Genomic DNA, 9466 nt, shown 5'->3' with positions numbered 1-9466 from the left:
GTTCAGCCCAGCAAAGGTATCTGGTTGCCTGTATTTTATCCAAGTCCAAGAATGCAACCAACAACGTCTGAATCCTAAATCTAATCAAGCCATATAAATCATATCCTGCCTAATCATAATTCAGCTCCGCTTTCTGGAACACCTCCACCTTTAGCAAAGCATTCTCTGCTGCACAAATCCTGGACATCCAAGCCTCGTTCTCTACCTTAACACCAAGTCAGCAACTCATGTCACTAACTTTCAGATCTAAACACACTCAGCTGCTGCTCACTTTCTCCCTCACCACAAACCTAGCCCAGTGTCCTGTTTCTGTAACTCTGAAGCCCCTATGAGTCCCAAAGGCATTAAGAAACTCACTTCTTACACTTACCCAAGCCCACCAATACATTACCTCCACAGAATTAGTTGTGGATTGAGAAGGCTACATCATCAGTGTCTACTTAAAACTGAAACCTTAGACTCCTAAGCCCTCAGCACAACAACCCTAAATCTAGCTCTGTATCTCTGTAAACATGTTCAACATTAGCCCATCACATCTTATCTCCCTAAATTACATCTGTACCAGAAATCCTGTCAATCTGACAATGAATAAGAGTTGCTGCTGACACTAGTCCTGAAACCTACTTACCACTCTAGGCACAGCGTTAACAGCTTGCTGCCCTGCCAGATCAAGTCTTCACCAGCCAGGTAAGTGCTGTCACCCAAAATCTAGACTAAGTTTAAGATAAGCTATGGAACCAGTTTTAACCTACCATCTCAGCCATGCAAACCATAATTCCAACCTCATCTACAAAACAAACTCCGAGGAGCCAACCTTTCCATCCCAGACATAAAGCTACTCTACTAATCACTCGTACCTCAGTCAAATCCTAGCTCTGCTTGGTTCTGAGCCAAATTTGGGACAGCAGCTCCTTCTGGATGTTGTGGCATTCACTGCAGCTCATAAGCATATGCACTCAAATCCATACCACCACCACAACTGTAGACCACGATAGTTGCAATGGAAAACTTAATCAGGGATTTTGTTCTAACACCGACTCTACCCTGATTAACAGCAAGCAGCAGAAGTAGCCTGGTAGGTCATGACAAACACTCCCAAGCGTAGCCTTTCAAGCATTTCCCTCTCTGTGGTGAGGATCTTATTTTGTCATCCTAAATCTAAATCCTGTTCTAACCCTAAACCCACTACAGCCATCCTTCCCAACTAACAGCCTAAGCTAAGCCATGCAGTCCCTTTCCAGAGTACAATCCAAGCACAAAGACAATCAGAACATAAAGGAAAAACATCGCTTATCAAAGAAGAGGCGGCAAGTGAGTGTGAAGCTAAGAAATCCAAAGATATTAATATGTCCTATAAAATGAAAATAATGTTTTGAAAGAAAGATGAAGTGATGATTTCACTGGTATCCACTATCATTCCATAGTTTCCACTTACATTTTACTATATTTAAATAGGTTCTTATTTAAAGACAGTTTTAATTATCAACTGCAATTACTCTTCCAAACAGAAATCCGCTATATCAGTAATTTCTAGTACAAAATTCTAGGGCTATGACTCTTCCCTTTTCCATTTTATTAAGATATGAGGTACTAAAGCAGCAAATAAACTGCAAAGCCATTGACACAGGAACTGTGCATTTATACTGTATCCCAAAAAGTATGTGAAGCTGTGTTAAAAGTACATCATAACAAAGACTTTAAACAATACTTCCAAAGAAAAAAGAAAACCAGAAGGTAAATCTGTGACAAAATGCTACCTTGCCAGTAAATTGAATTTTTAACAACACATATATTATATATGCTAATTCACATAGACAACTCCAATATCCAAAAGCATTAAGGAAGCAGTGCTTAATTTTCTGTAACGTCATTCCATTTTGCAAATCACTGTCAGTAAGCAAGAACGCTCCATGAAGAAAGGAGGTTAACAGGAGCATTAAGATTACCTATTTGGAGACAGAGATTAAATAATAATCAAACGGTCTTCCAGACTAGCAGGTACACCACAAAAATCAGGTACTTATTCCTTATTCACATTCTGCTTTCAAGCATGCAAAAGGATTAACTGAGCTCTAAAGAAAGCAACAGGAAAAGGACAGAATTAACTTGAGAATAAGGAAGGAAACACAGCATCAACCCAGATAAGCTTTCATTCCACTTTTTTTTTTTTACTGTATCAAGAATTCCAATAGGCCATTTTAATTTATAATCATTTTATTTTTAGCCTTTAAAGCCTGAATTATGTGCACAATTTGAAACAAGAAGATTTCCAGGAATATGACTTATCTACTTGTTGAGGTATGATACATTCTGATTTCTGTAATTAAGCATTTTTCCTTTTCCAGTATTATGTTTTCATGAATGAGATGATTCACCACTAGTAAAAGTAATAACTGTCTAGTTGACAGTCATACAGAGTTCTCCTCACGTAATCAATATTTGCTGCTTCTATTCCCAAACACACCTGAGGTTTTCTGATTGTGTGTCATCCTCAATTTTGCCAAGCACCTAAGTGCAAAGCCCTGCTACCTTTTAGCTCTGTAAGAATACTTCTAAACTCCTTCCTCCTTAGCGCTATCATTTTATCATAGTATGAGAGGCAAGAGAGAAACCGCATGAAACATTTGTCATTTTCCAGTTCTGTCTGACACATATGCAGCTTAAAATCTAATCTGTAATAGGGGATGACATGTGCAGCAAAAGCAGGTATACACTTCAAAGGTGTATGGCACTCTTCCGACATATACCAAGTCTCGACTGATTCTTTCACTCCTGCTTTTCAGGGAAGAGATCTATGTTTTCACAAGTCTGTATGTTCAAACTAGGTATATATCCATGAGGACAAAATGCAGATCCACTGATTATTCTATCCAGCTGTTATTTCCTTTGTCACCAGTAGCATCCGTAGTCACATGGAATAAAAAATAATCCTACATTTACCCACTTTTTTTTTTAACAATGCGCTATTTTGCAGCATCTTTAACCCTTCACAATTTGAAAAATGTTACACTCTGTGCTTACCAGCATAACATGTAAATAAATGACATCTATTAGTCATTTTCTAACATACTTGGGAAAAATAGCATAGCTTTTTTTCTAACCCACATAAAAGCTTTATTACAACATATATAAACTTATGGCTGAAGAGAATAGACATATTGCATAAACGAACTAGACTTCTTGGAAAGAAGAGCTTATCTGAGAATTCTCTACATCACACCAGACACACTCACATTTGGAATAAAGCATGTGGAGGGTACCATACCCGCCCAGAACATCCACTGGATACAGAATGGCTGCCTGGGGAGATGCCTATGAAGACAAGCCCTGACATTAATAGCTCAGTTCTCAACACTTTAAACCTTTCTGTTATCTCGCTGAACACAGCTCCAGGCAAACTCCATTTTCCCCAATGGATCGATTGCCAACTGAGCTAGCCCATTCTGACATTCACGATGTCTCTAATTTGCACGCCTAGTAGAAAAAAAACCAGCTCTCCAGCCACAGGAATATTTCAGCCCTTCATTTGCTTCCACATAGAGCTGTTGCCGTGTAGTTTGACATTTCACTGGCACAATTGTTTGCTACACAATGCTGACTGACAAAAAAAATCTCTGAAAATGCTCAAAATAATACTGCATCCATGCTCCTCCTTCTTTTTCTTCCTAAGTGCATTGCCTGCATAGACAGTTAATTTAACAGAGCTTCCTATGTAGAGGCATATACATCAGACACATCATAGCTGAATGCACGTTACAAGAATCTCCAATACATGTATCCTGCACCCTAATTCATCGTCAGTCTCTTCCAACTATGTGTTCTGCAGGATCAGGCCTTTCCTAGAATAACAGCTTGTCCTCGATTAGGCTGGGATAGAGTTAATTTTCTTACTAGCAGCTGGTATAGTGCTATGATTTGAACTCAGGATGAGAATAACATTGATAACACACTAATATTTTAGTTGTTGCTCGGCAGTCAAGGACTTTGCAGCTTCTCATACTGGCCTGCCAACAAGAAGGCGGGGGACACCCAAGAAGCTGGGAGGAGACACAGCCAGGACAGCTGACCCCAACTAGCCAAAGGGTTATTCCATACCATGTGACATCATGCTCAGCATATAAAGCTGGGAAAATAAGAAGGAAGACACCAGAAGGCTGTGCTGCCATACAGAGAGACCCGGACAGGCTTGGGAATTGGGCAGAGAGGAACCAAATGAAGTTCAACAGGGGCAAGTATAAGGTCCTGCACCTAGGGAGGAATAACCCCATGCACCAGTACAAGTTAGGGGTTGACCTGTTGGAAAGCAGCTCTGCATAGAGGGACTTGAGAGTCTTGGTGAACAACAAGCTGACCATGAGTCAGCAATGTGCCCTTGTGGCCAAGAAGGCAAATGGTCTCCTGGGGTATATCAAGAAGAGTGTGGCCAGCAGGTCGAGGGAGGTCATCCTCCCTCTCTACTCTGCCCTGTTGAGACCACATCTGGAGTACCATGTCCAGCTCTGGGCTCCCCAGTTCAAGGAAAACAAGGAACTACTGGAGAGAGTCCGGCAGAGGGCTATGAAGATAATCAGGGGATGGGAGTACCTCTCTTTTGAAGAAAGGCTGAGAAACCTGGGTCTGTTTAGCCTAGAGAAGACTGAGAGGGGATCTCATCAATGCTTATAAATATCTGAAGGGTGAGTGGCAAGAGGACAGCCCAGACTCTTTTCAGTGGAGCCCAGCAACAGGACAAGGGACAACAGGCACAAACTGGAACATGGGAATTTCCACCTAAACATGAGAAAAAACTTCTTTACTTTGAGGGTGACAGAGCACTGGAACAGGCTGCCCAGAGAGGTTGTGGAGTCTACTTCTCTGAAGATATTCAAAACCCACCTGGATACAATCCTGCCCAACCTGCTGTAGGTGAACCTGCTTTGGAAAGGGAGTTGTACTAGATGATCTCCGAAGGTCCCTTCCAAACCCCACCATTCCGTGATTCTGTAATCTAAACTAAGAAGGATGAATCCCACACTGCATCCCGTGTCAAAGTCTAACCGCACCATTTATTTCAAGAGAAAAGTTAGCACCCACATTTGGATTTGGACTTAATGCTTACATATAACATTAAGAATTACATATAACTTGGTGTTTTGATTAAAAAAAACACCACTATTCAGTGTATGGGGTTTGTGACAGAAATATTTTAAAGTTTTAAAAATGGAAAAATAATGTACAGAAAATAATGTGATGTGAAAGTGCAACGATAGACAAGTTATGCATCAGCAATTACTGAACAACAGGGCTTTCTAAAACCTCACAGCCTGTCTTCCTTTTTATATTTTCCGTTTTTTAATTTTCTTTTTCAGAGTTCTTGGAATTAAAACCTGGGGGGTTAGAAATGGGCACTGAACCAATACGTGCATTCCACTTCTGGGCCTCTATCTTTGAAAACAGTTATCATAAAGGAAGATCTGCTATCATGGTGAGGAGCTCCGCATTTGAAAAATAAACCATCTTCCACAGTATCATTCCGAAATCTTAATATCTTAAAATTGTATCTGCTCTGCAGTAGGAATCCAATTGGGGATCATAAGTTTTCTATTCCATTGGAAGATACGGTTCGGTTACTGTATTCTTATAAACTGTATTTATGAAGCATGAAACGTTCCTACTACAGATAAAAATGAAAAGTACATATCCAACATCAGTAAAAACTAAAGGATCCAATTGAGTTTATATTAATATGCTTTTGCCTAGAAGTTAGTGTCAGCAAAGCACTGAAGTATGAGCTTCCCTTTAGGCACATGATGAAGTAGGTAAGTGAATTAAAGCAAACTACTAACTTGCTTGAGAGTTTACTACCATAAAATTCATCTTGACTGGGTGAAAGAAAATCAGAACTATACTGTTTACATGCTCCTTATCTCCTTAGTTACTTTTATTTTCTATATTAACATGTGGGAATATTGGCCAAAAATATTAAACAAAATTCTATTATTCATATATTTCACATTAAATTGTCATATTCTACGATTAATGGATTTAGACAATTAGGGTACAACATAAAAATATGCAGAGTAATCTCTGTACTTTTCTGGTGTAGTTCATTAGGTACACTGTCCTACAGTCCATCTATTTTTTTAATTTGTAAAGCTAGGGGCATAGATAGCTCTTTGAAACTGTGGGTCATGGACAGATAGGCTTCTTCCAAGAGGACACAGATACAAAATCACTAAAATCAGTCAGAATTTTAAAGTAAAAAATTTTCAATATTTAGCAAAGGACATATCCACAAACCTACATAACCTGAGTTGAGCACACTTTCTATTGAAGAAATAACTGAATTTAAAGTTGTATATTCTGGCATGCAAACATTTTACAACCTATTTGAAGCTTAGCTCAAGTCTTAATGATGAAGTTAAAATAAAAATGTGGAGGTATCAAAATGATTCATTTAGAAAAATTAAAAGGGACTGTTTTCAATTCAAGTCAGTGGTGGAAAACATCTTCAACTTTTAAAAATAATTATAATTATACAAAAATAAAACATAGAAATTTGCCTGGATGAATAAGCTATTTTTTCAATTTCTTTTTTTCACCAAATGTTTCCAAGTGAATTGCAAGCTAACCTAAAGAAATGCCTCAGATTATTTCTTTATTTTTCCTAGCTGCCAACAACAACAAAAAAGAAACAAACTAAACCAAAAAGGAAACAGGTATTTGTACACCTCTAACCATAACTAAAATTCAGAGTCCCTAATTTGATTGTCTTAAGTGGAAGACATGAAATGCCTTTGCAATTAGTAGTTTTGCCTACGTAACAAAACAGGATTAGGACACTTGTCAGCTAATGAAGTTTGATTTATATAAAGTATTATCCTTCTGCAAATTCTAATTTAAGTATTTTGAAGAATTTTTTTTAAGCTGTCATTTAGTATATTTCAAACCAATATCATATTGTTAATTTTTATTATAAAATAAGAAAAAAATATTTAATCCTTTTTAGAATCATGCCTACCCCAAAGTAATGCTACACAAAGTCAGGAACATTCAGAAGCAGGTCTGTAAATCAGGCTGTCAGAAATACTAGAGTATAGTGTCCTATTGTGATAAGTACAAAAGCTTTTGTTAAGCAATATTTCCAGAAATAATCATCATATACAGAATGTATAAGGGTTTGTAAATGAATACAATACATTTATTTGGACTAAATGCAAGAATGAATAGACTTTAAAAACACTGACTTCACAGCAAGCTAAGCAAACTAGAACTTCAGTTACTTTCCCCACGTGAACTGAAGTTTTTCAAGACTTTATAGTCCTACAAAGTGCCAGCTGAAGATAGACGTACAGCTCCTGCGGCTTCAAATTCAGCCTTCTTGAACCTTCTGCTACTCCCAGAAAAAGTCCAGCACTGTGTTGGGGGGTGAACATTTCAAGACTACTTTGTCATTGTAAAATTAGTCACTGGAGTCTCTACCCAAGTGCCTGAAGCTCACTTATTTTTCTGAAAGTCACTTAAATACGAAGTGTTTTAAAAGGACTTCAAAAAACAAGCCCCATAAGCTTTGCTAAGGTTATATGCAAGTCCTATTCCAGACCATGGTTTGTGATCGGTTGATCGAGATGCATTTCTTGGAAAAGAAACGCTTAAAACGCTAGATGAGGAAAATATAAATAAATAAATAAATTACTGTATCAGTTTAAAAAAAAAAAGGAGAGGGTCTACCACATTTCAGCAGCAGAAGACAGACTGAGAACTTTGTGGGAGGAAGCAGAAGCAGAGCAGGGAAGTCTCCTTATGTAAACATGGCTCTAAATTCTTGAATAAGGGAGAATTAATTTTTTTCTCTGGGTGAACAGAAAGGCCTGTTTTTTTTAAAAAAGGGGGTGAAAGGAAACCTTATTGTTTTATCAGAAAATCTTTCTATGTTTCCTGTTGCACGATAATAAATGTACATTTCCTCACTTGTAAAGGTGGGAGGCATTTCAAGGCTCTTGGTAGAAGAAAGTAGTCTGAAAATTGGTATCGTGGACTGGCTAAGATTTGCAGCCAGCACAAATGCAGAGTAATTAAAATGAGACAGATAGAGGGCTGCAGGTAGGAAACACTTAACCTGAAAAAGGATTTGGTCCTGATGCTGAAAAGGTCAATTAACAAATGCATTTTACTGTTCTGAATTTTAGTCCGCATATGCTAAGTATGAAGAGACAATAAAGTTACAAGATGAAAAACTTCTTTATTTTTTCTTTTCAGTAAATGAGTGGAAGTCTCTGTCCCGTCAGAAATTGCCTCCCACTCCACAGGCACCTTCCCTTCAGTGCTAGATACAACTTTCTTCAGTTGCTCAGGAAGTACAATTTAAGCTTTCTACTTCTTGATGGAGTGGAGGGAGATGCGGTGGAATCAAGCAGAGTGATAGCTTTCCCAGAGGTGAAAAAAAAAAAGAAAAAGAAAAACTGCTGTACCATCACTTAGGGATATCAAGCTGCCCTAGTGAGACTGGCATTTCAGCCATTTATTATACCAGCTGCGGTATAAGAATTGTTCAGGGGTTAAATTACCAACTTCTCTACATTTATATAAAAATCAAGTCTTCTACTATCTTTCCATAAATAAAAAAAAAAATTGCACTGCCAGTAACAAAATAATTTGCCATTAGAGAAATCAAAATCACTTGTGTGGTTAAAGAGAATCTTTTATGGTTAAAAAAATCACAGGATACTAATTTACTAATTTTCTCAACTGCGAGTTATAGTTTTGTAATTTCTCTTACTACAATCTTAAAACAAATACATGATTCTTTCCAAAGTAAAAAGAAGTCAAAGAGGAGTCAAACTTCTTTCAGAAATTTTTAGAAATAAATTTCATGTACCAAATTACGAATGCAATACTTAAAATAACTACAGTATGGCAAGGTTAAGTAGTACCATAATAACTAACTCAGCAAAGCACAATGCTCAATGTAAGCTTTGCATCAGTGTGGAGCACTGGAGAGTTCTGTGTTGCCACTGGCAAAAATTCTGCTGAAAGGAGGGATGACTAATTCTGTTAAACAGGTGAGATTTAATAATGATAAAAATGAGCAACTTGTTTAAACTTAAAAAAAGCAGAACTTTTCTTTTAATTAAGCACTTTCCTATCCTTACATTTGTTTAAAGTCTGTTTGCTTTTGGCTGCCATCAATAACTCCGGTATGCTACTAAGGACTTAAAATAAGACATAGCTTTTTGCCTTAATTCTTTCAAAACTGGCCTTTCTGAAGCCTTTTCAGAATATGATTCAAACATACTAGAAATTTGGGTTGATAATTACATGTTCCCTCTCCAGCAGGCAGAACTACTCCCATATCATAACCTAGAGGGAAAAAGAATAAAGGGAAGACTGCCTGAGCAACACTTACAACAGTTGTTAAAGTGGACCACCACTAGATATACCTATGATAAGTGTTTTCTATATATACCAGTAACTTTATTTGCCACCA

At 37.6% G+C, this 9466-nt stretch overlaps 1 protein-coding gene across 1 annotated transcript in view; it reads right to left on the bottom strand.

Moving 5' to 3' along the window:
• Positions 1–9466, bottom strand: part of MEI4 (meiosis-specific 4 homolog (S. cerevisiae)) — a 71273-nt gene that overhangs the window by 27832 nt on the left and 33975 nt on the right. The window lies entirely within an intron of this gene.

Source organism: Charadrius vociferus, unplaced genomic scaffold (genome assembly GCF_000708025.1).
Source record: "Charadrius vociferus isolate BGI_N301 unplaced genomic scaffold, ASM70802v2 scaffold185, whole genome shotgun sequence".
Classification (NCBI taxonomy): Eukaryota; Metazoa; Chordata; class Aves; order Charadriiformes; family Charadriidae; genus Charadrius; species Charadrius vociferus.
The sequence above is the reverse complement of the archived record's forward strand: the minus strand, read 5'-3'. Positions and strand labels throughout refer to the sequence as shown.